The sequence below is a fragment of the Sus scrofa genome, chromosome 10 (genome assembly GCF_054392235.1).
Source record: "Sus scrofa isolate SSC_HxYL_T2T_F1_AM1 chromosome 10, Sscrofa_HxYL_maternal_Yorkshire_Landrace_v2.0, whole genome shotgun sequence".
Classification (NCBI taxonomy): domain Eukaryota; kingdom Metazoa; phylum Chordata; class Mammalia; order Artiodactyla; family Suidae; genus Sus; species Sus scrofa.
Window position 1 is genome coordinate 49,577,347 of NC_139392.1, and position 27,603 is coordinate 49,604,949.

The 27,603-nt window shown below is 40.5% G+C and overlaps 2 pseudogenes across 1 annotated transcript in view; both read right to left on the minus strand.

Moving 5' to 3' along the window:
- Positions 1-1,099: 1,099 nt before the first annotated feature.
- The window catches only part of LOC146399388 (olfactory receptor 4D9-like), a 29,129-nt pseudogene continuing 2,625 nt past the window's right edge, over positions 1,100-27,603 (minus strand). Inside the window, exons 2-4 of the transcript XR_014818331.1 lie at positions 26,445-26,554; positions 6,404-6,649; positions 1,100-3,304 (exon numbers count right to left, since the gene is read on the minus strand). The product of XR_014818331.1 is annotated as an olfactory receptor 4D9-like (transcript). The remainder of the gene's footprint in view (positions 3,305-6,403; positions 6,650-26,444; positions 26,555-27,603) is intronic.
- LOC110258206 (olfactory receptor 4D6-like) lies at positions 9,539-10,452 on the minus strand (annotated as a pseudogene).

Genomic DNA, 27,603 nt, shown 5'->3' on the forward strand with positions numbered 1-27,603 from the left:
CAAATGTCCATTGACAGATGATTGGATTAGGAAGATGTGGTATATATACACAATGGAATACTACTCAGCCATAAAAAAGAATGGCATAATGCCATTTGCAGCAACATGGATGGAACTATAGACTCATACTGAGTGAAGTAAGTCAGAAAGAGAAAGACAAATACCATATGATATCACTCATATCTGGTATCTAATATACAGAACAAATGAACATTTCCACAGAAAAGAAAATCATGGACTTGGAGAATAGACTTGTGGTTGCCAAGGGAGAGGGGGAGGAAGTGGGGTGGTTGGGGAGCTTGGGGTTAATGATGCAGACTCTTGCCTTTGGAATGGATTAGCAATGAGATCCTGCTGTGTAGCACTAGAAACTATGTCTAGTTACTTATGATGGAGCATGATAATGTGCAGAAATAGAATGCGTACATGTATGTGTAACTGGGTCACCATGCTGTACAGTAGAAAACAAAAAATTGTATTGGGGAAATAATTATTAAAATAATAATAATAAATATACACCGCTATATATAAAATAGATAAGTAACAAGGACCTACTCCATGGCACAGGGAAATCTCAATATTCTGTAATAACCAATACGGGAAAAGAATCTGGAAAAGAATGGATATATGTATAACTGATTCACTGTGATGTACACCTGAAATTTACACAATATTGTAAGTCCACTATACTCCAATAAAATTTAAGAAAGGATGGTCCACATTTGCTGACAAAACAGAAATGTTAAAGCAGAATGTTTGCAGACAGTGTTTACTACATAGCATGTACTTGATAAATAGTCATAGAGTAACTATTGTTGAACTGGGACCAAGATGCTGGATGCCTGCTACATGAAGATGAATGTCCCTGTTGTCTATTATATGCCTGGTCATTGCAGTGCTAGCTTTTACCTCATTACCTGGACACACAGTTTCTACCATGGTTCACAGTTGTGCCCTGTGTGCTGTCACTTACTCTTCAAAGACTATGTTCTTCTCTCTAACTTCCTTCTGGTGTTTCTTTTCAAAGCCTGTGTTCCAGGTTATTGATCCTTTGTATCTGTGCCATCCTGGCATAGTTAATTGTTTAGGTATGGTTGAGCCCCAATGTATGACACCTAATAGTTTAAGAAAATATTTCAATTATATACTTGCATCTTGATCTGCAATCTATAATGACGCTATCCCATTGCAGAAAGCATGAGTCTTCCATTCAGTCTCCTCATGGCTGACTTCATCTCCTGGTTCCTCAGGGTGTGGATCATGGGATTCAGGACAGGGATGATGACAGTGAAGGTGATGGAGACAGCTCTGTCCATGGAGAGGGCAGTGAAGGGCTGGGCATAGATGTAGATAAGGGGCACAAAGTGTAGGTTCACCACGGTGATATGGGCTGTGCAGGTGGAGATGGCTTTCTTTCTGCCCTCACCCATGTGAGCCCTCAGCATCACAAGGATGACTGTGTAAGACACAAGAAGAAGGACAAACCATAGAGTAATGACCAGGCCATTGTTGGAAATCATCAGCAGCTCCAGAAAAAAGTTGTCAGAACTCAAGGGCCAAGGTGTTGGTGCAGGCAAGTTTGAGGACCTGGGGGACATCGTAGCAGAAGCCATCCACAATGTTGGGTCCACATAAGGGGAGTGGGAGCAGCAGGGAGCTCTTCACAATGGAGTAGTCAAAGCCCCCCAGCCAGGAGGCCACAATGAGGGCAGTGCACCGGCCCCTACTCATGATGTTCACATAGTGCAGGGGCTTGGAAATGGCCACATAGAAATCAAAGGCCATCACAGAGAGAGAAAATATCTGCCCCACCGAGGAGGTGGAAGAAGAACATCTGTGTGATGCAACCATTGAAGGAGATGGTCTTTCTCCTGGGAAGAAGGTCTACTAGGACCTTGGGAGCAGTGAGGGGGGAGAAGCAGATGTCCAAGATGGAGAGGTTGTGGAGCAGGAAGTACATGGGTGTGTGCTGGTGAGACTCCCAGGTCACAGTGACCATGATGGCAACATTTGCTAACACAGTTGTTACATATACTGTAGATAAGAAGAAAAATAAGAGCAAGCTCAACTCTTGAGACTGGGTAATTCTGCAAAAATTAAATTCAGACACCGTGGTATGATTTCTCAAGGCCATTGGATAATATTTTTTCCTCTATGTACAGCTTGAAAGGAAATAATATTACTAAGGCAATGAAATCAAGCAAAGATTTATCTCATCCATAAATTGAACATACCTAATTTAAAAAAAATCACATGTTTTGTTCTACCTGAACTTACTATATTACCCAGGGAAATCACTCAGTTCCACCTGCTTCAGCTCCCCTATTAGCATAAGTTATAGGTTTGTTTCCCTATTATAGTCAGAGGGGGCCCTTGGTTTCTGTTAAAGTCTACCCCAAGAAGTTACTGAGAAAGAGAACTTAAGGAAGTTTTTGTGGAAGCAGTTGCAGGTTCCCTACATCTTCATGAATCAGAGCAACTCCGATTTTATTCATTTTCTACTTTGTTCCTATGGATTAAACATCATTAGAATAAATCAATCCTTAGATGCCTTTCAGGAACAACACAATAGGGATCGATGTCAATAGCATATTATAGTTTTAAAAGCAACTGCACATCTAATTTCAATAAAATTTCCTAACATATCCTTCTGAGTTTTGTGGGAAGGCATTATCTTTTCCACTTCAACAATAGTGAATCTGAACTCAATAAGCATAAGCTGATTTTCAAGGTTATACAGAAAATCAGTGTCAGAGAGAAGGTAACACAAATGTCTTCCATTTCTTAGTCCTAGGATCTTTCCATTATACTACACTGCCTGCCAGTTTCATAATACATAAATCCAACAATAATGTGTGTAAGGGACTCTTTACAGGAATTTTCTAGCACCTTCCACGGTGAGTTTCATCACTCCCTCAATTTCCACTCTCCATCACAATGGAATTTTAGACTATTGTCCTTCTATTACCTTTCTGAAATGTCTCTTTAAGTTCAGTTCATAAGCACTCAGGGGTTGGGGTTTAACACAAAGAAGATGACAAAGATGGTGATGGTTCAGTCCATAAGGAAGACAGCAAAGGTCCAGGCTTGCATCCACAGAGAAATGTCATGAAATGCAATGTTACCACAGTGAAATATTCAGTCCAGGTATTTGCAGATTTCCTCCTGTGCCCTTTCTATACAATTAAGCAGTTTCTGATGAGCTTGCAATTTGCATTTCCTGATGCAGTGCAAAGTAACACAGGATATAAGCAAAGGTTGCTCCCGGTTCCTGGAGACCTGTTGGTTCTCTTACTGCAGAGTCCTTGTTGGGGAAGAAAGAGACAATTCATTATATTTTTCCCAAGTGAGTCAGGAGTAGGCAATGTCTTATGGCTTGAGAATTAATTTAGGAAAAATCATGTTCTTGAAGAAGCTTAACAAATATGCATAACAACACATAGGAAGCTAGTGGTGAAGTCTTTAAGCGCAATACATATTTCACCCATGTCAGTTCAAATTCTGCCCATGTCAGTTCCACGGTTTCTAAGAAGATTTATGATGGTGGAAGTGGTGAAAAGGAAAAAGTTAACTCAGAGAAAAAAAATCCTCAGCCGTGGCATCTCTCTGAATTACTGAAACCTCTATATAGAGAGATGGTCCCTAGATTAGTGCCCGGCTGGAAAGCATCCTACTTAGTTTGTGTTGAAACAAGCTTTCAGAGCCTTGAGAAATTATGTGGATGAATAAACAAAAACCACACATTGTTAGAGTTCCCTGGTGCTTCAGTGGATTAAGGATCCAGTGCTGTCACTGCTGTGGCTCTGGTTACTGCTGTGGTGCAGGTTGGATCCCTGATCAGGGAACTTCCACATGCCATGGGAGCAGCCAAACAATTGCACCAATGGTGGATCAAGGTAATAGAAGGACAATAGTCTAAAATTCCATTGTGATGGAGAGTGGAAATTGAGGGAGTGATGAAACTCACCATGGAAGGTGCTAGAAAATTCCTGTAAAGAGTCCCTTACACACGTTATTGTTGGATTTATGTATTATGAAACTGGCAGGCAGTGTAGTATAATGGAAAGATCCTAGGACTAAGGGGGCTTAACCTGCTGAGTCACAACAGGAGCTGCAAAAACCCACCACACTTTGCCTCTCATTTGGTCTGGAGGACAGGACTACTTGTTTTGTTTCCTTGGTTTAGTCAGTCTTTGTGAGCTTAGTCACCTCCACAGCCTGTACTGATAGGTAGCACATTTTATCTCAAAGACTTCTCTGAGTTTCCCACATTGCAAGGAAACTGGACACTGTGTCACATCTCTCCTAAGGATTCTACTGTCTTCATGGCTCTCCATGTGTCCCCTTCTCTTCATCCTCAGTTAAACCCTTACCATTTCTGCTTAGATGGTTGTAAGAATTCCCAAACTGGTCTTCGGTGTAGTTGTCTCTAACTACATCCTCTCAGTTGTTTCCAGAAATATAAGTCACAAATGAGATCATTTATTCCTTTGTTTGAAAATTTTCCATGATTCTCTATTGCCTACAAAACATCAAACTCCTCAAATAGCAACCAAGACTTTTTTTTTCCATCTTGAGTATCATCTAGTGCCCTTTTTCCTTCAATCTTGTTTCAGATCTTTATTTTTTTGGTTTTTGGGGTTTTTTTGTGTGTGTCTTTTTGCCGTTTCTAGGGCTGCTTCCAGTAGCATATGGAGGTTCCCAGGCTAGGGGTCCAATTGGAGCTATAGTCACTGGCCTATACCACAGCCACAGCAATGCCAGATCCGAGCTGCATCTGCGACCTACACCACAGCTCATGGCAATGCTGGATCCTTAACCCACTGAGCAAGGTCAGGGATCAAACCTGCAACCTCATGGTTCCTAGTCAGATTCATTAACCACTGTGCCATGATGGGAACTCCAGATATTGAAATGTTATGCAGATTCTTGCTGGCTCCTGCCTTTGGATCTGTGTTCCTGTTGTTCTCTCCATCCACCATGTCCTCCTCACTCTTAGACTCTCCTCCTGGATGAGCACTGAGTTTTCATCACTCAGGTCCAGCGTCCCCTCTTCTCTGAAAAATTTCCTAACATCTTTTTATGACCATAATTCCCTGCACTGACTTCTCTTCTGGCATAAATAAGTTTATTCCATCTGATTTCTTCTATGTTTATATTTCCTTAGTTCAGTATAGTTTCCTTGCTACACCTCAAGTTCATCCTGTCTGCTCAGTGTTTCATCCATCCCAATGTCATCAAAGCTTTACTTAGTTTGGGCCACATGTTTGGTTCTCAGTAATTTTTTTAAAATTAATGAGTAAACTTGACATGACTTATAGGCATGGGCAATGGAGTATGAGTGAGCAAGAAGAATCTTCACAAACATAGCCTAAGAAACCCTTTTGTTAATGTCTTTGGACTGGCTTCAGGGGTGCCAGGTAGAGATTTGTTTTCTGATCCAGGCTTTAAAATAGCTCTGTGACCTTGGGAAAGTCATGCTGCTACTCTGGCCTCAGATCTTCAGTTGTAAAATGTACAGACAGTTTAGTATAATGCAGTCTGATGCAGGATCTAGTATGATGTGGGGTAGGACAAGGGGTTTGGAGGCACACTGGGATTGAAATTCTGCCTCTGCCTCCTTTTGTTTCTCAGAGAAAGTCCTTTATTTTCCTTTAATTTCCTCCACTGTAAACTGGGAAGCACAGAACTTACTTCACTGGGTAGCATGAGGAGTAACTATAATCATGTTTTGTAAAGTACCCAGAATATAATAGGCATTCAATTAATTCATTTCCTTTCTCTTTCCCTGAAAAAACAGTGCCTTCCCTGAAGGGTTATTTGTGGGGACAATTGCAGAATGTAAAATGCTACTCAACAGAAGAACAGCTTCTCTTTGAACCAACTTGCTTATTTTTATTCCAGTGAACTTGTGTAAATTAACCAAGTGGACCAGAGACTTCAGTGCTGGGTTATTGAGTTTGGGACTTAAGGCTGGATCAAAGGCAAAAGAGACCCAGTGAGTCATGGGCAATGTACTTATACGGGGCTGCCTCTGCAACCTCCACAGTTTTTAAGGGAATTTGGGCTTAAAACCATGGTTTTTAAGGAAGCACCCATCTTGTAGAAAGAGTCTCTGTGACCCACATGGACAAACCCTAAGCTGGAACAAAATCTGTTCCTTATATGCAACTCAATCACTTCATCAAATAGAAACCGCTTTTTCTCCTACCATGTGGTGGTGTCCTCTTCTTCTTAGGAAGACATTCCTCCTTACCGAATATTTTCAACATACACTTTGTTTTCTGCCGCTGAAGTTTTCAGCTATTTGTGTGGTATCTTATACACTGGGTGCACTTTTCATGCTCATACTATTCATGTGTGGTCTGCAATATCTCACATTCTGATGGTTTTATATCCTTACCTAAATTCTTCAGCAGCGAACCAGGAAATGACACATTTTGAGACTGGGTAGCTGGGCCTCAGTGTATATGATGCTAAGAAATAGCATGATAGAAGGTGAAGTTCTTCTGAAGATTAGTTATACTAGACTTCAACATCTTCTCTTCACCCTTCTTGTTAGAAAAGCCAGACTCAGGAAGTCATATCATCATGGTTCTTCTGCTTGTCCCAACGTGTTCCTGCTAGGCTTAGTCCCTCAGGCCCAAGCCTAATATGAGAATTAGAAAGAGAATTTTATTGGATGTGAGTCTGCAAACAGAATGGACATTCTTCTGCTAGTGTTGGAGTTCCAGTGGGGATTATTACACCTTTGCTAAGTCATCACCACACAAAGTCCACACACACACACACACACACACACACACACACACACACACACACACAAACATGAAGTTGTTTAAACATTTCAATAACTTCCAAATTCTTGCAAGGCTCCAGAAGACAAATCTATATAGTGTGTGATTTTCTCAGTATTGGGGAAATATTTGTACAAACATTTAATATGATATGATCATTCATTCTCAATGTGGGCATCATGCCCAAGGAGACAAAAACTGGTTCTTGGGGGCCAAAAAAACCCTTGGATGTTACAGTGATTTGTGGTTCTTCAGAGAACATCAGTACATAAAAAGATAATATAGTATATCTTTGGGAGTAAGATTTCTTGGGGGAGAGCAATTAGGAGAAACATCTAATAAAGATCCTTTGGTGGGGGGAATGAGTTAATTTTATTTATTTATTTATTTATTTATTTATTTATTTATTTATTTATTTATTTATTCTTTTTATGGCCAAACCTGAGGCACATGGTAGTTCCTGGGCCACGGGTTGAATCAGAGCGGCAGGGGCTGGCCTATGCTACAGCCTCAGAAACACCAGGTCTGAGTTGCTCCTGTGACCTACTCTGCGGCTTGCAGCAACACTGGATGCTTAACCCACTGAGTGAGGCCAGAGATCGAACTGGCATCCTCACAGACAAAGACTATGTCAGTTTCTTAACTCACTGATCTGCAACAGGAAATCTAGGAGGCAATAATTTAAAACAATTTGAGAACCACTGGCAATATGTTTAAGAGTCTTGGACCAATGTCTCTGTCTTGTAAGATGCAGAGAAGATGTGTGCCACCTATAAGGATTTTTTAGCTAAATATGAGCCCATCATAACAATTTGCAAAAAAATTGTTCTGTACGTTTCAATGTCCTCAGCTTCCTTATACCTCTTGATCAATTTTTTAATGACGATTGGAGACAGAAGGTGGGATTGCATGTGAGCATAGAGAGAAAAAGGAGATTTACTGTCTCTTTGCAGATTTACTTCCTTGGAATTATTCTCTTGAGAGAGAGGAGGATTATAACATAGGCCCAGTGACTATTCCTAAGTGACCCTGTATAAAGTCAATGCTTACAGTATTTTTGTTTGTTTGTTTTTACTCTCTTGGTACACAAAATGGGTCTTGAGTGTGTGAAAAGTTATTCCTTAGGTAATTTTTTTATACCAGAGTGATTTGCTTCAATTGCCTATGCATACATAGATGAAAACTATAGTTTTGCTCCAGCTCTGAAAGTCTTGGGGGTGAAATAGAAATAGGGGATAAAGATAAGAAGGAAGTTCAGGTTAACATAAAATAAATGTGGATTCTGTGCAGATATATCCCCAATCTGCTATTTTTTTTTTTTTTTTTTTTTTGCTTTTTAGGGATGCACTCTAGGCATAAGGAGGTTCCTAGGCTAGGGGCTGAATTGGAGCTACAGCTGCTGGCTTAGTGACAGACACAGCAATGTGGGATCTGAGCCAAGTCTGTGACCTACACCACAGCTCATGGCAACACCAGATCCCCAACCCACTTAGCGAGGCCAGGAATGGAACCCACATCTTCTTGGATACCAGTCAGATTCATTTCCACTGAGCCATTATGGGAACTCCTGTAATTCTTTTGAGATTAATTTTAGCAGGCAAAAGTGTATAACAGACTTGAGCATAGGAAATGCTTGGTCCATGTATATAGATTTGTTCATGTATATATCTGAACTTACAACTTAAACTGTTTCTTATCTTTTCACTAATTCATGAACTATTTTGAAGACTATGCACTCACAATATTAAGTCAAGAATTGATTCTAATAATCCACTGAAAACAGCAACACCACTAGAGAGAGAATGTATGAAACAAATGCATTCATATTCTGTTTATATACATATTTAGGAACAGACATGTATACAATAGGGAACATTGTATGCCTGATCATTCACAGGAGTGGTGCTATATTTGGAAGCTACAATCTTCTCAACATTTGTCATGTTTCATTCTCATGACAACCTTGTGTGTAGACAATGTTATTTCCATTTTGCAGGTGGAGAAAATGAGGTCCAATATGTTGGCTTGAGAGCCACAGAGCATACCAAAATAGTATTTAGGGATTTTTTTTTCCATCTTCTTAGGGCTGCACCCAGGGCATACAGAGCTTCCCAGGCTAGGGGTCAAATCAGAGCTGTAGCTTCCAGCCTACACTACAGCCACAGAAACACTGGATCCAAACTGCCTCTTAGACCTACACCAACAGCTCACAGCAATGCCAGATCCTTAACCCACTGAATGAGGCCAGGGATTGAACCCACATCCTCATGGATACTAGTCATGTTCACTAACCACTGAACCATGATGGGAACTCCAACATTTAGGTTATTGATTTCAACCTCATGCCCCATACTTCTCCCCAGTCCCCTAGCTGATGTCTGATCTCATCTCTTCCTTTTGTTCTTACATAATCTCTAACTGGACTTCCTGTTATGGCTCAGTGGGTTAAGGACCTGATGTTGTCTCTGTGAGGATGCAGGTTCGATCCCTGGCCTTGCTCAGTGGGTTAAGTATCCAGTGTTGCCACAAGCTGTGGCACAGATTGCAGCTGCAGCTCCAATTGGACCCCTGGCCTGGGAACTTCCATATGTGGCAGGTGAGGTCATAAAAAGATAAAAAAGAATTTAGTGGCTCTGGGGATATAGACAAATGACTGTAGAGAAAGAGCCAGCTGTCTCTGACCCTTAGGTTAGCAGTGAGGTAACCAACTCAAATTAGATTTCCAGGCTCCGTCTGACTGCTCATCCCATTTTATTGCTTTCAAAAGGCCCAAGCCTCCTCTGTATTCTCTTTATGGCTGACTTCATCTCCTGATTCCTCAGGCTGTAGATCATGGGGTTCAGCATGGGAGTGAGGACTGTGTTATTGATGGATACAGCTGTGTCCATGGGCAGCGTAGTGAAGGGCCAGCAGTAGATGTACACACAAGGCATGAAATGAAGAGTCACCACCAGGATGTGGGAGGTGCAGGTGGAGAGGGCTTTGTTCTGGCCCTCCCCAGAAAGATCTCAGCACCACCAGAACCCTCATGTAGGACCCCAGGAGCAAGAGGAACAATAGCAGGATCACCAGCCCATTGTCAGAGATCCTGAGGCGCTCCAGAGCAGAAGTGTCAGTGCAGGCAGCTTAACCACCTGGGGCACATCACAGTAGAAGGCATCTGGGACATTGGGGCCACAGAAGGGGAGTGGAAGCATCAGAATAATCTGAACAATGGAGTGCAAACCACCACACACCCAGGAAGCCACCACCAAGGCCAATCACACCTCTCTTCCCATAAGGGTTACATAGTGCAAGTGTTTGGAGATTGCAAGAATCTGTCATAGGCCATCACAGAAAGGAAAAAAATATCTGCCCCACCAGCAAAGTGGAAGAAAAAGATCTGAGCCATGCAGCCATTGTAGGAGATGGTTTTCCTCTCTGATAAAAGATCCAGTAGGAATTTGGGAATGGTGACAGATGAAAAAACAATGTCCAGGACAGATTTGTTCCACAGGAGAATGTACATGGGAGTGTGGAGGTGGGACCCGCAGGTGATGGTCACCACAATGAGGGCATTGCCCAGCACAGTTCCTACATAAACAGCAAGAAAAACCACAAACAAGATTTCTAGGAAGAAGAATTCCTTCATGTTGGTGTGGTTGCTCTGGACCATGATGGGGAGCACCCTCTTCTAGATCTACTCTGGGTGAAGATATTTTAGAGTTAGGAGTGTGAAGTCCTGAGGTGACAACATCATTTATCATAGATTATTATAAGGCTCTTTTAAGCATTTAGATCATTGTGACTACTAAGAAAAATCAAGCTAGAGTCTCCCCTACACACATTTTTTAGTCACACCCATGGCATGTGGAAGTTCCCTGGGCCAGGGGTCAAATTCATGCTGCAGTTGTAACCTGCACTGCAGATGTGGCAATGCTGGATCCCCCAATGCACAACACAGGAACTTCCCAGGGTGAGAAAATTCTTTTTTTTTTTGTGGTGGTGTCTTTTTGTCTTTTTAGGGCCATGCTGATGGCATATGGAGGTTCCCAGGCTAGGGGTCTAATCAGAGCTGTAGCTGCTGACCTACACCACAGCCCCAGCAACTCAGGATCCAAGCCACATCTGCAACCTACACCACACCTTGTGGCAATGCTGGATCCTTTACCCATTGAGCTAGGCCAGGGATTGAACCCACAATCTCATGGTTCCTAGTTGGATTCATTAACCACTGAGCCACAATGAGAACTCCTGAAAATTCTTTACCCTGGTGATTCTTCTTTTATATTGTAAATGCCTTGAGTTAACAGGAAGAACCATCATAGTCTTATGTTCTTAATCTGAGAAAAAGAAAGATTATGGTCATTTGACAATGGCTTATCATCTGTCCTATAAGAATAACTTCTTCAAATGTATACAAAGCTTTACACTTTACCCAAGTCTTCACCTGTAACATCATCTTGATTTTGATTTTCATGATGCCACTTTGGGGTCCTATAGAGCAGTTATGATTATCATCATTTATATAAGGGAAACTGAAGCTTAGAGCAGTTAGTGACTTGCTCACATTTGTATATTTGCCAAGTTAATAATTGAAAAATCAGAGATTCAAAGCCAAATACATTTTATGATTTGAAAAGAAGTCTCTCTTTGACCAAATTTTAGACCTCTTCTCAAGGAGGTCTCAGCACTGACCTTCCTTGTCCTTCATTGCCAAGGACAGTTTTAGCAAGAATCCTGTTAAATCAATTTATCAAGAAGCCCCTACACTTCATTTCCAATCAAACTCCTCATCCACACTTTTGAAATCTAACACCTTGTATATAAGTCCTTGGCTTGTCTTTAGCAAGAATCCTGTTAAGGCAGCTTAGCAAGAATTCCACATCCTTGATGTCTCCTTTTAGTAATTTTTCCCTCACTGACCCCTACATTCTGTTCATTGGCCATAAATCCTCACTTGTCCTTGTTGTAATTGGAATTGAGCTCAGTCTTTCTCCACTAATTCAGTTGTTTTGACCCCACTGAATTAGTCTTGAATAAAATCTGTCATCATTTTTAACAGGTGTTCAGCAAATAATTTTTCTTTCAGTCTCCAGGTTTTTCCACTGTTGCACTCTGCCAGATCAGAGTCTGGGGCTTACTTTGATTTATTAGAGTTACCATGAGTACAATTAAGTAGCCCGAATCCTTAATCCTCATCACTTCCCTTAAAGGAAGAGACAAATCAGGGCCTTATAAGTACTCCCAGTAGGCTGAGACACTCGGACCTCATTTGGGTCAACAAAGCTCTTGGTAAAGACCAGAGCTACAGTCATTGCTCAGAGCCCATGGAAATGTCACACACAAGCTGATCATTAAAGCTTCAGGATCCCAGATGTGACTTAACCCAACCCCCCTGACCTTAAGGGGGGAAAGAGAAAAATATTTATTTTTCCAGAATTAGTCTATGGATTGGTGAAAGATGGAGAATTAAAGAAAATTTCAGGTATTTTAATGATTTTTTCTTTTTTTCTTTGGTTATAAGAATGAGATCTACCCCTTAAACAAATTTCAAGTACATAATATTGTTCACTATAGTCACATTGTGCTAATGCTCTCCAGGATTTATTCATCTGGCACAACCAAAACCTGGTATCCCTTGACAAAAATCTCCCCATTTCCCCCTATTCACAACCCCTGGTAATCACCACTCTACTCTCTGCTTCTGTGAGTAGAGGACATTAGGTTAAGTGGCATAAGTCAGAAGCAGAAAGACAAATACTACATAACCTTGTTTATAGGTAGAATCTAAAATAGTCGAACTCATAGAAAGAGCTTAACCAGGTTTGTTAACATAAAATTCACTGATTTTCTGCTATTGTTATATTGTAGAAAAATAGTTGTTTTTTCCCCCACATTAGATATCTGGTCATCAGAGGACAAACCCTTTTCAATAAGAATATCTTTATGTCAAAGAACTCTCATATCAGATCATTTTAAAAAATTCAAATAGCTGAGATGATCAAAAATACAGTTCAACAATAGAAAATAGACAGTCTTGGTATTTGAAGCAATGGAATTGTACCTGAAGAAACTAGGATGAAAAAGATGAAAGTAGACCAGATTTTAAAAAGAAAAGAACACTTGTCCTGAAGCAAAAGCACAGTAAAGCATCCTGCAAGAAACCTATTTCTTTGCCACAGCTGCAGCAATGCCAGATCCTTTTCCTTTTTTCTTTTTTCTCTTCCCACTGTACAGCAAGGGGATCAAGTTATCCTTACATGTCTACATTACAATTACATTTTTTCCCCCACCTATTGTTCTGTTGCAACATGAGTATCTAGACAAAGTTCTCAATGCTACTCAGCTGGATCTCCTTGTAAATCTATTCTAAGTTGTGTCTGATAAGCCCAAGCTCCCGATCCCTCCCACTCCCTCCCCCTCCCATCAGGCAGTCACAAGTCTCTTCTCCAAGTCCATGATTTATTTTCTGAGGAGATGTTCATTTGTGCTGGATATTAGATTCCAGTTCTAAGTGATATCATATGGTATTTGTCTTTGTCTTTCTGGCTCATTTCACTCAGTATGAGTGTTTCTAGTTCCATCCGTGGTGCTGCAAATGGCATTATGTCATCCTTTTTTATGGCTGAGTAGTATTCCATTGTGTATATATACCACTTCTTCCGAATCCAATCCTCTGTCGATGGACATTTGGGTTGTTTCCATACCCTGGCTATTGTGAATAGTGCTGCAATGAACATGGGTGCATGTGTCTCTTTTAAGTAGAGCTTTGTCCGGATAGATGCCCAAGAGTGGGGTTGTGGGGTCACATGGAAGTTCTATGTATAGATTTCTAAGGTATCTCCAAACTGTTCTCCATAGTGGCTGTACCAGTTTCCATTCCCACCAGCAGTGCAGGAGGGTTCCCTTTTCTCCACAGCCCCTCCAGCACTTGTTATTTGTGGACTTATTATTGAGGGCCATTCTGACTGGTGTGAGGTAATATCTCATGGTAGTTTTGATTTGCATTTCTCTTATAATCAGCGATGTTGAGCATTTTTTCATGTGTTTGTTGGCCATCTGTATATCTTCTTTGGAGAAATGTCTATTCAGGTCTTTTGCCCATTTTTCCATTGATTGATTGGCTTTTTTGCTGTTGGGTTGTATAAGTTGTTTATATATTCTAGAGATTAAGCCCTTGTCAGTTGCATCATTTGAAACTATTTTCTCCCATTCTGAAAGTTGTCTTTTTGTTTTCTTTTGGGTTTCCTTTGCTGTGCAAAAGCTTTTCAGTTTGATGAGGTCCCATGGGTTTATTTTTGCTCTAATTTCTATTGTTTTGGGAGATTGACCTGAGAAAATATTCATGATGTTGATGTTAGAGAGTGTTTTGCCTATGTTTTCTTCTAGGAGTTTGATGGTGTCCTGTCGTATATTTAAGTCTTTCAGCCATTTGGAGTTTGTTTTTGTGCATGGCGTGAGGGTGTGTTCTAGTTTCATTGCTTTGCATGCAGCTGTCCAGGTTTCCCAGCAATGCTTGCTGAATAGGCTTTCCTATTCCCATTTTATATTCTTGCCTCCCTTGTCAAAGATTAATTGACCATAGGTGTCAGGGCTTATTTTTGGGTTCTCTATTCTCTATTCTGTTCTGTCTGTTTTGACACAAGTACCACTCTGTTTTGATGACTGTGGCTTTGTAGTATTCCTTGAATTCTGGGAGAGTGATGCCTCCTGCTTGATTTTTGTTTCTCAGGATTGCTTTGGCGATTCTGGGTCTTTTGTGGTTCCATATAAATGTTTGGATTGTTTGTTCTAGTTCTGTGAAACATGTAATGGGTAATTTAATAGGGATTGCATTGAATCTATAGATTGCTTTGGGTTGTATGGCCATTTTACAGTATTGATTTTTCCAGTCCGGGAACATGGAATATTTTTCCATTTCTTTACATCTTCTTTGATTTCTTTGATTAAAGTTTTATAGTCCTCGGCATATAGGTCCTTAACCTCTTTGGTCAGGTATTTGATTTTGTAGGGTGCAATTTTAAAAGGTATTTTATTTTTGTATTCCTTTTCTAATATTTCATTGCTGGTATACAGAAATGCGACTGACTTCTGAATGTTAATCTTATATCCTGCCACTTTGCTGAATTTATTAATCAGTTCAAGGAGTTTTTGGGTTGAGTCCTTCAGGTTTTCTATGTGTAGTATCATGTCATCTGCATACAGTGACAGTTTTATCTCTTCTCTTCCTATATAGATGCCTTTTATTTCACTTGTTTGTCTAATTGCTGTGGCTAGGACTTCCAAAACTATGTTGAAGAGCAGTGGTGAGAGTGGGCATCCCTGTCTTGTTCCAGATTGGAGTGAGAAGGCTTTCAGTTTTTCCCCATTGGGGATTATATTTGCTGTGGGTTTATCATAAAGGTCTTTGATTATATTCAGGAATGTTCCCTCTATACCCACTTTGGCGAGGGTCTTGATCATGAGTGGATGTTGGACTTTGTCAAATGCTTTTTCTACGTCTATTGAGGTGATCATATGATTTTTGACTTTTCTTCTGTTAATGTGGTGTATGACGTTGATTGATTTGCGTACGTTGAACCATCCTTGTGAACCTGGGATGAACCCAACCTGGTCATGGTGTATAATTTTTTTGATATGTTGTTGGATTCGGTTGGCTAAGATTTTGTTGAGAATTTTTGCATCTATATTCATCAATGATATTGGCCGATAGTTTTCTTTTTTGGTGGTATCTCTGTCTGGCTTTGGAATTAGGGTGATAGTGGCATCATAGAATGTCTTTGGGAGTACTCCTTCTTCTTCAACCTTTGGAAAGAGTTTAAGGAGAATGGGCACCAGTTCCTCTTTATATGTTTGATAGAATTCACCTGTGAAGCCATCTGGTCCTGGACTTTTATTTGTAGAGAGTGTTTTTTTGACACCTTCAATTTCATTTCTAGTGATGGGTCTGTTCAGTTGGTCTGTTTCTTCTTGATTCAGTTTTGGCAGGCTGTAAGATTCTATAAAGTTGTCCATTTCTTCCAGATTGTCAAATTTGTTGCCATATAGTTGTTCATAGTATTCTCTTATGGTTTTTTGTATTTCTGCAGTATCCATTGTGATTTCTCCTTTTTCATTTATAATTTTGGTTATTTGGGTTCTTTCTCTCCTCTTTTTAGTGAGTCTGGCCAGGGGTTTGTCAATTTTGTTCACCTTTTCAAAGAACCAGCTCTTGGTTTTATTAATTTTCTCTATTGTTTTTTGAATCTCTATTTCATTGATGTCTTCTTTGATCTTTATAATTTCCTTCCTTCTGCTGACTTTAGAACTTTTTTGTTCTTCTTTTTCTAATTCATTTAGGTGGAGGGTGAAGTTGTCAATTTGGGATCTTTCTTCTTTTTGAGAAAGACATGCATTGCTATAAATTTCCCTCTGAGCACTGCTTTTGCAGCATCCCATAGATTTGGAGAGGTTGTGTCTTCATTATCATTTGTTTCAAGGTAGTTTTTAATTTCCTTCTTGATTTCCTCATTGACCCATTGGTTTTTTAGTAGCATGTTGTTTAGTCTCCATGTAGTAGGTTTTTTCTCTTTCCTTTTCCCATGGTTGGTTTCTAATTTAATGGCATTGTGGTCAGAGAAGATACTTGAGATAATTTCTATGCTCCTAAATTTGTTGAGGTTAGCTTTGTGTCCCAATATGTGGTCAATTCTTGAGAATGTTCCATGAGCATTTGAGAAGAATGTTATTCTGATTTTTTTGGATGTAGTGTCCTGAAGATATCAATGAAGTCTAACTTTTCTATTGTTTCCTTTAGGATCTCTGTTGCCTTATTGGTTTTCTGTCTAGAGGATGTGTCCATTGATGTGAGGGGGGTATTAATGTCTCCTACTATGATTGTATTCTCATCAATACCTCCCTTTATGTCCGTTAATATTTGCTGTATGTATCTGGGTGCTCCTGTATTTGGGGCATATATGGTGACAATAGTAACATCCTCTCCTTGGATGGATCCCTTAATAATTAAGTAGTTTCCTTCTTTGTCTTTCTTTATGTCTTTTGTTTTAAAGTCTATTTTGTCTGATATGAGCGTTGCGACTCCTGCTTTTCTGTCATGTCTACTGGCATGAAATATTTTTCCCCACCCTTTCACTTTCAATCTATATGTATCCTTTGTCCTAAGGTGAGTTTCTTGTAGGCAGCATATTGAAAGTTTTTGCCTATTTATCCACTCAGCCACTCTGTGTCTTTTGATTGGGGCATTCATTCCATTGACATTTAAGGTGATAATTGATAGATGAGTATTTATTGCCATTTTGAACCTCGTGTTCCAGATGATTTTATGGTTCTCCATTCTTCCTTCCATTTTTTTTTTTTTTTTTTTTTGGTTGGATGTTCTCCTGTTATTATCTGCTGGAATGTTTTTTTTCTTTCATTTTTTGCGAATGCAATATTTGTTTTTGGCTTGTGGTTGCCGTGTTTTTCAAGTATGCTAACCCCTTCCTATAATTGTGTGTTTTAGCCTGATGGTCCTGGAGGTTCAAACACTTCATTACTATATTAAAGTTAAGAAGAGAATCATACAAACAAACAAGAAGTGTCTATTTATTTCCTAATATCCCTTGCCCACATTTTATGATTTTGATGACTTTTTTATTTTTTCTTTTTATTTTTTTGAAGCATGTTTGTAGTTAAATCTGTATGCTGGCTTATTTGAGTGACTGCTCTCTGATTGTGGTTTCCTCAGTCCTAGTTCTTCCTCTTCTACTTCTTTTTTTATTCTTTTCTTTTTTCTTCCCTTTCCTTCCTTTCATTTTGGTTTAGAGAAGCCCTTTCAGTATTTCTTTTAGCCTGGGTTTTGTGTTGCTGTATTCTTTTAGCTTTTGTTTGTTGGAAAAAATTTTCATTTCCCCTTCTATTTTAAATGATATTCTTTTTGGATAGAGTATTCTAGGTTGCATATTTTTTCCTTTTAGCACTTTAAATATCTCTTGCCATTCCCTCCTGGCCTGTAGTGTTTCTGTAGAGAAATCAGCTGATATTCTTATGGGAGTTCCCTTGTAGGTAACATTCTGTTTTTTTCTTTCTGCCTTTACGATCCTCTCTTTATCACTAACTTTTGCCATTTTTATTCTAATGTATCTTGGTGTGGGTCTATATGGGTTCAATGTGTTTGGGGCACTCTGTGCTTCCTGTATCTTGAACTCAGTATCCTTTAGATTTGGGAAGTTCCCAGTGATAATTTCTTCAAATATATTTTCCATTCCCTTATCTTTTTCTACTCCTTCTGGAATCCTATTATGCGAAGATTGACCCGCTTTATGCTATCCCATAGGTCTCTTATATTGCTTTTATGTTTTTTGATTTGGTTTTCTGTCTGCTGACCTGATGGGGTGATTTCCATTATTCTATCTTCCATATCACTGATTCGTTCTTCTGCATTATTCATTCTGGGTTTTACTGCCCCTAGTTCAGTTTGTATCTCTGCAAATGAATGTTCTAGTTTTTCTTGGCTCCTCCATATATTTTCTAGTTCCTTTCTGAGGGTGTCTGCTTTACTGTTCATATCTTCTCTTAATTCCTTCAGTATTTTCACTGTTTCTCTTTTGAACTCAAGGTCTGTCAGACTGCAGAGATCTGTTCCATTGCTGACTGTTTCAGGTGAGTTCTCCTGTTGGTTTGACTGGGGGTGGTTTCTCAGCTTCTTCATCTTGCTTGTTGTTTTCTTTTTCCTGAGGGTGTTGTACTCTCCGTGACCAGGCAGTGTTTGCCTTGTCACTGCTGTGGAATGTTTCCTGAGGGCTGGTGTTGTTGGTCAGTCTTTTTTGAGGCAGTGTGGCTTTTCTGGAGTGTTGATGGGGCTAACAGGGTCTCTTTGAAGCAAAGGAGGACTTCCTGAGGGCAGACAGGACTGGGAGGTCCACACCACGATGGTAGCAGATTTCACTTGCTCAGGCAGAGCTTGTTCTGGTGATTTTAGGCTGTGGTGTTCTCGCTGGGGGTTGGCAGTGTTGGGAAGCTGTTTCTCAGGAGTGCAGCACCCCCTGGGGGCTGGAGCAGCTATCTGGGCCACTGCGAAACCAGGAGGCTCCTCCCCAGGGCAGCCCAACTCAGAAAGACTCTCCAAGAATTAGGCAGATCTTTTCATGGCCTGGCTAGGCTTGTTCTAGCTTTTCTGGGCTACAGGCCTTTTCTCAGGGCTGGTGGTGTTTGGTGCTGCTCTGCAGGGGTGTAGCCCCTCCAAAGGGCAAGCAGTCCTGTGCAGGGACAGCCCCTGTGGTGGTAGGCATCAGGCAATTGTTGTAGCCAGCCCTCCCAGATGGCAGGCAGCCCCAGGTCCAGTGAGTGTGTAGGGGGTATTGGGGTGGGGGGAGGGGATGTGCTGGGAAGCACAGCTTTCTGATAGCTAGTGGGCTGGTAAGCTTGCTGTGGCGTGGGGAGTATTGTATGGGGACCCACCCCTTCTTCTCTCCCCTCCCCAGCATGGGCACAGACCAGGCTCTTCTCCCAGGTTCCCTCTGATGTGGCTTTCCACTTCCCCGCCCTTAGCATATTGCTCCCTTCCTCTGTGACAGCTTTGTTTTCTAGTCTCCCAGGCAGTCTCTGCCCCTTCAAACTTGACAGACTGGTTTCTAGACCTCCCAAGCAGTTTCTGCTCCACCCCACCCTCCCCAGCCCTTTCTCAGAGACTAACCTCTGGAACCCAGCCCCCACCCAGTCATCTCAATTTTTGGTGACTGTGCCCGTAGTTCAGATGGCCTTTTTGGTTCTCAATCTGCTTTTCAGAACTCCAACTTACTGCTACACTCTTCTCTGCATCTGGAGATTCCTCTGGTTCATTTGATCTTTCCCCCGAGTAGGTGACTTTCCAGGGTGCAGGATCCCTTTCTCCTCCACAGTTCCCTTTCGGGAGTGCCCATCCTGCTCGGATTCACCTTCTCTCACTCTCTTTTTTCTTGTTTTACCTAGTAATGTCACGAACTTCTTGCCATTATTGGAGTTTAGGTTCTTCTGCCAGCGATTAGTTGCTGTTCTGTGTGAGTCATTTATCCTGTAGATGTGGGTTTTTTTGTTGTGTTTGTGGGAGAGGGTGAGCGTGTCCCCCTACTCTTCCACCATCTTGTCTCCACCTCGGTATTTCTATTTAGAAGCTACTTAAGCAAGTTACAGGCAAAAACAAATTGTGTTCATGTCATCAGTAAATAAGACTTTCAACTTTAGAGGAAAAAATATAAAGAAATTTAAGTTAAAAGTGCTGCAACTTTATTTTGAATTGGAAATATCAGTATAGACTCCTGATGTGTTTTTGCTTAAAATACACACCTCCTGCCTCTGTCCATTGCAAAATCCCAGAAACCAAGAGTAATCTATTAGCAATGGATGCTTCTAGCAACCAGACTGTGATTGCTAAACATTCACCACTGAAACAAAATAGAACTCTTCAGAGATCTGTCTGAATCCAGATCTGGGGCAGGATGTGTACAAGAAGATACTAGATGATCTGATCCTGCCAAAGGAAGCAAAAAAAGAAGGGTCCTGGGTCAGAGGGCTTGGAAGCTGGCTTGAGCAGCCTCCCCAGCCAGAGCTGGCACACTTGGAGTATCACTAACAACAATGACAACAGAGGATTGAAACTCACCAGCTGTGTTAAGAGACATGTGTTAAACAACAACAACAACAACAACAACAACAACCTCCTTTGACTTTGGCTCTTCTGGAAGAACCCTATTCTGAAAACTAGCAAATAAGGGTAGGGAAGGGAGCACTTTCCCTGCCTTTATTTTAAAATCAAATAGTTTACTTGAGAAGGTTTCTCCTTATGTTGATGAATTCCAACAGCTCAAGAATAACAGAATGACAGGATAGAAATAAAAAAAAATTTTTAACCTCAAATGCAGCCATTGAGTGGGGCAGCCATCTCCAGGGAATGCTGGGATTTAAAAGAAACAAACAGCCATGAGCTGCAGTGTAGGTCTCAGACTCAGCTCAGATCCTGCCTTGCTGTGGCTCTGGCTTAGGCCAGCAGCTACAGCTCCGATTAGACCCCTAGCCTGGGAACCTCCATATGCCATGGAAGCACCACCAGAAAAGGCAAAAAGACAGAAAAATGAAAAATAAAAGAAACAAACAAACAAAACACAATCCGACATTGTTTGTCTCCTGATGGAAAATATGACACTATGTATGGAATTTTTGCCAAAATACTGAACCTGAAGCCAGGGAATGAAGAAGCACATATAATGGCACCACAGAGATATGATCAGAAAAATTAAGAATATGGAAGACTCTATGACATCATTGACAAATTGCAAAGGAATGAAAAAGAAAGGTGGAAGAAACTGTAAAGAGATCCCAAGGTATGGCCTGGTGTAGATCTTAATATGAATAAGCCAATTCTAAAAGAAAGAAAAAAAAATCCTGCCTGGGAATTTTTAACACTCACTGGATATTTGGAGATATTAAGAAGTTACTGCCATTTTTTTTTGTTATGTGTAATAATAGTATTGTGTGGATTTCCCATCATGGCTGGGTGGAAAAGAAACCTGACTAATATCCATGAGGATGCAGGTTCAATCCCTAGCCTCACTCAGGGAGTTAAGGATCTGGAGTTGCTGTGAGCTGTGGTGTAGGTCACAGATGTGGCTTGGATCCCACATTGCTGTTGCTATGGCTGTAGCTTAGGCCAGTGGCTGCAGCTCTGATTCAACCACTAGCCTGGGAACCTCCATGTGCTTCAGGTGTGGCCCTAAAAAGACCAAAACAAGTGATTATTTTAAAGTGTTTATCTTTTGGAGATATATGCTAAATTATTTCTAGAAAAAAAAAAAGAGCTACCTAGAATGTACAACAAATGTAGGCCTCTTTTGTAATTTCACTAATTTTTCTAGGTCCTTGAAACCCTTTCATTTTGAAGATTCAGCATGAAACTTTTGTATTTTCAATGCTCTGAAATTTTCTTACTTTATTGATTCTACAAGTTTATTCTTCTCTCATATTGTAATTCTCTTGGGTATATAAGGTAACCTGGACTAACTGTATTTCTCTTTTCTTCTTCAAATTCATCATTTCAGAATAAATGAATTATTTGAATTAAAAGAAGTTGACTCAAAGCAACTTATATCCAACATGGGATATGCCAGCAACTAAATATTACATCAGTTAGATATTACTACAACTGAGAGGTTTCTTCAAACATGAAAAAATATAATGTCTTTTATGCTTTGGAGCAGCAGGATTAGCAAAGAGTCTCAGAATCACTGGAGATAAATATTAAATATCTGAATCAATTATTCAAAGGCAGCAAAGAATAATTCCATTTTCTTGGGCCAACCACTAATTATACTATAAAGTTCTCAGCACTTGTATCTGTCAGTGCCAGGAAACAGTAATGGAAAGCTTTAGACCAGGAATGTGAAAGAACTGTTGGTTAATGAAGACACAAATCCCCACGTGTACCTAAATGAATGATATAGGACCAGGCTAATTTTAGAATGGGGATGGTGGTTTCAGAACAGTACAGATAAATTCATCCACAGTGTCTATAACTGCAAGACATCAGACTAAATTGAGTTTGTTAAAAAGGACTGGACTCAAAGAGCCCAAACTGTATCCCTGATCTATTTAGCTTATTTACAAAGTTTAATTGATTTATTTTCCTTAAAAGACCTTCCTATGGACTTAGTACAGATACTGTTTTGTAAAAGTCTACTGCAGAAATTTAAATAATTTTAGTTGTATAAAATTACTCTGCGATGAGGCCTGCCTGCTCATTTTCAGGTTAAAGGAATGGCAGCAAGGCCAGCTTTGGAAGTTTTGATGTTCTGTACTTAGGGGTAGAAGGAGGAAGAGTTTAAAGAGAATACAGAATGTCTAACTCTTGATCTTGTTTTTCCCTCTAAGGATGCAAAGGCAACAACTGTCAGATGTACATTTACTGGCAGGTCATTATCTTTTTTTAATGTCTTATGAAAAACAAATCTTTTTTTGAGATTTTAGGAATGATAAAGTAAATCCCTTCTAGTTATCTTCTCTGAGGGAAAGAGAAGCTACTTAACAGTTGCTTCTTTACTTTTGCTTTAGCACTGTCAAAGGTCACAGGATGGAATAATTTCATTAGAGAACATGAAAAATGCTGTCCTATAACTTCCCAGTTGCTCAAATAATGGTGTGACACAGCCACAAACCCATGCTCAGCCATCCAGGGAAGATCACATCTCAGTGGTATTTGGGAATAGATGTCTAAACAGTCAAGAGGGATGGTTATACAGTTCACAAAATGTTAGCCCATATGTATTGGGCACTGACTGTATGCTATGTGATTTACTGTGCACAGGAGAAACAAACAGAAATATGGGGATGTGCAATGATATGACATTGTGATTTATAATTATAATAAATATATAATAAGAACTACATATTTCTGTGCCATTTCCTGCAGAGTTCCTAAAACCCTTGGAATTTTTGAAGTGATAAGAGCAAAAGGGTGTCTTTTGTTATGTGGATTGACTAGAAAAAGGCACCTAAAGATGGGGGCCAGCTGGTAAATATGTGGCCATGGGGGGAGGGTGGTGCTTGGAGAGAACATGGAAGCTCTGAGCCCTTTTCCCATGTCTTGGCTATGTATGCCTTCATCTGGCTGTTGATTCCTATCCTTTAATAGTATTCTCTGTAGTAAACTGGTTATCTAATAAGTAGAATGCTTCCCTGAGTTCTGTGAGCCACTCTAGCAAATTACTTGAACCAGAGGAGGACAGATTTGGAATTGGCATCTAAAGTGGGGGTGGTAGTCCAGCCCAAATTGAGTCATTACCTGTGGAATTTGGTGCTATTTCCAGGTAGATAGTGCCAGAACTGAATTCAACTGTAGGATAGTCAGCTGGTATCCTGGAGGATTGCCTGGTAGTGTTGGGGGAACATCCCCCTGCTCCACACCTGCACTGGAAATTGGTCTCAGAACATCCAAATAATTGGGCATACAAACACCTAGTTCTTGGTGTCAAATATATTGTGACCTGCTTATAAGAGGTGATTTATCAGAATAATTAAAATAAAATGAGGGGTGAGAGAGGGATGAAGTTGTGAAAAGTCAGGAACTATAAGTGTCTAAAGAAATGGAGTTTTATTCTTGGGTCTACCAATAGAGTGAATAGGACAAAAATAACATTTGATTTTAAGATTTTTGTCCCAAAGCTCCTTAGTCCTGAGGAGTACAGGCATGAATCTCTGACATCTCATTGGATGTCATGTACTGTCAGGATATTTTGAATTTATAGCTCTTTCTTTCTGCTTGACTAGAGACTGAAGTTTGCTGATGTTTCTGCATATCTAATGTGATTTCCACTTGGTATCTGGCTCACTTATGTACAGAAATATATATTCAATTGGGTTGAGAAAGACCAGACCATGGTTGTTCGAAATCCTGGGGATAAGGCTTATGCTTGTTAGCACTTAGCCACTCTGCCTTCTACACACCAAGTGCTCTGTCAACCTTCAAGTAGAAATCAGCACAAAAACTTCTGCACAGATGTAAGTACTAGCTGTCCCAATATCTATGGCTGGCTCAGGGGCATCATTAAGCAAAAGGACAAGAAGACCAAGGGCAATTTAAAATTCTTTATAAATGCCAGATTCTAATGAGCATACCAACCACTGTGGGTGATAGTAAATTAATGCAAACAAGGTCTTCCTTCTTTTATTTACTCCCTTAAATCTCAGTGGGAGATATTTAGAATTGGTCCCTGTTGCTATCACCTCAGATTCACATATTTCTTCATATGTGGGGAACTGATGCCCAGGCATTTCAGCCCATCTCAATGAAAACAAGTTTTCAAATGTGTGTTTACCAAAACTCAGGCAAGCTGCATTCCAGCAAGAGAGCTTTCAAGCAAGTCATTTCCAAACTGACCATCGGTTGCATCAGCACAAATAGGACCTCTTTGTGATGTAGGACGTCTGCGTCTCATCAAGTTCTTAAGGGTCCCAGCATATTAAAAAATGTATCTTGATTCAAGGACATAAAAATTGGTATATATTTTGAATACTTGGGCTGAAAAACTGATGCTTTTTTCCACAGCAAAATGCAATGACTACATGGATGATTTTCCCTGATCATGCATCTGGCAATTATTGGTTGGCCATGTGTGAATGTGATGGTGATACCATCAAAGCAGAGGGCAGAGAGAGGGAGGCTGGGTTCCTAATGGCATCACTGAACCACTGAGTTATGCCTCACCTGAAATTGTCTGGTTGAGGCCCTACTATTAGACCCTTCCCAGTTAAGCCAGTAAATTCCTTTATTTTCTAAGTTGGGGTGAGTTGGGTGTTGGTTCCTTGCAGCTGAAATTATCCTGACTGATACAGACTTGGTTCTGCCCACTGTCCCACCTTTAACCACCCTCAGCTCATACACAATGCTCAGACTCTTTTGACTTAGTTGCAATTTTAATTACAGGAGGAGGTCTGTTGTATAGGTATTGGTGATTTTGGTCTCTGTAATAGTAAACACATCTGACAAGTCATCTTACAGACTTGACTAAATGGATGGATTTTTGATATGACATAAATTCTAGCTATTAGCCATCAATTCTTTCAACCTTAAAGATGCTGTTTTCTCTTTTCTTTACATTGGTTTGACAATTTATACAGTTTGAAATGTTTTCCTATGCATTATCTCATCTGATCATAAATCCATGTTTGGGGCTTATAGGATAGACATTTCCTACCCTTTTGGAAGAGGAAGCTGAGACAGGAGCCTGCACAAGGCCAGTGTGAGAAGGGGATTCTGGACCCCTCAGGAAGCCTGCTTGCTCTCTGTGACTCTGCATGGGTTAACCTCTCCTGTCAGTATCATTGTTGGTTGGTATGCCTTACATCTAAGTGACAAAACACCACGACTCAGGCCACTCCAAACAACAAGGACATTTATGACATCGTGCAATAAGAAACCCACAGGCAGAATGGGATCCACATGTGCACATCAGGCTCTGGTGCATTTCTATGCATTTCTTGGGGCTCCTTTCCCCTCTATTGGCTTCATCCTCAAGTGGACAGCATAGTGGCTGCAGCTGCCCAGGTATCAACAATGTCCAGCAGAAGGAACTTCTCTTTCCCCAAACCCTTCCCCTAAGTACTCTCAGACTATATTTCCATTTTGTCCAGCACTTGGTCCACACCCACCCCTCAACCAGCCATTGGAAGGGGAAGGGGTGTCCATCATCCTCTTAGAACAGTCAGCTGACTAGAATTGGAAGTTGAAGAATGACCTGCAGACCACTGCATCCACTTAAAGCCTATTTATGTCAACTAGATAGCTGTTCAACAGAACTGGCCTGGGATCTGTGGGGTTTTGCTGTCACAATCCCTCAATTGTTCATGCTTCCCTGTATCCATGCACAGGGGTAGTCCCCACCACTGCCTCAGAGCTTGGCCATAGGATTTGTTTTGGCCAAGGAGAAAACAGTGAATGTTACACAGGGTGCTTGCCTTCTGGTTGCTCTTGGGACCTGTTATGGACTGAACTGTGTGCCCTTCAAAATTTATAGGTTGAAGCCCTTACACCCAATGTGACTGTATTAGGAGATACGGCTTTTAAGGAGGAAATTATGGTTGAGTGAAGTCAAAAGGGTGAGGCCCTGATCCAATAGGACTGGTGTTCTTATAAGAAAAAGTGACAAAAAGAATGCTTACACAGAGAAAAGGCCATGTAAGGACCCAGTGAGAAGGCAGCTGGCTGCAAGCTGGGAAGGGAGGTCTCATCAGAAACCACATTTGCTAGCACCTTGGTCTTGGACTTCCAGCTACAAGAACCACAAAAAAAATCAAATTTCTGTAGTTTTAGGCTACCAGTTCATGGTTTTCTATTACGATAACCTAAGCAGACTAACACAGAAATCCTACCACCACCACCACAACCACCACCACAGGAACAAGCCTGGGCTAGTTTGCTGGGTGAGAGACACAAAGGCCAGTGGCCTTCATTGTCTCAACCAATAGCCAGCCAACACTCAGCCACATGAGTTATTGCATTGACCACCAGCCATCACAGATGCATAAATGAGCCCAAGTGAGACCAACACAAGAACTACATACCTGAGTCCAAGCAAAATTGCTGACCTACAGACTCAAGAGCCAAAGAAGTGACTATTTTATGGTTATTTTAAGCTACTGAGTTTTGGGGAAGTTTGTTATGCAGCAATAGATAAATGATACATGTTGAATATATGCAGTTTTCAGTCACACACTTTTAAGTTCTCTGCAAGGACTTGATTACATAAGCTCCTGTTAGTCTGATTTGCAATGGAATTTGTCTACCCCATGCCAGAGGCATATTTACAGAGACCAGGCAAAATAAGTGAGCAAGGCAAAAATACAAAAAGATAGTAAAATAATCTCGAGTCCTTTTAGCTTGATTTTTACTTTCTATCTTTGATTAAAGACAGAGATGCAGAAGTATTCTCATACCATAAGGAAACAAAAACATAGGTGAGACAATTGATGACAACTGTGCACAGAATCTCAATAATGGGGATACTATAGGGAGGGAGTGATGTGGCCTGTGAAGAACCAGATGTGCCCTACTGAAGAGGATGGCCTGGCACTATTTGGCACTGGCCCTTGTTGTCATGTTGGCTCAAAGCTCAGTGTTTTTTTAGTAGAGCTTACAATTTTTCAAGAGAAGCCATAAATCTGGATTTTTATATAAAACCTCTTCATTTTAAAACACTAATTCCATTCAAAATAAAATAACCCTACAGGTGAAATGAAACTCAATGTAGCCTGACTAGCCTCTGGAATGTTTGGTATACATATACTGGCTAACACAAAAATTAGAAATCAGTGAAACACA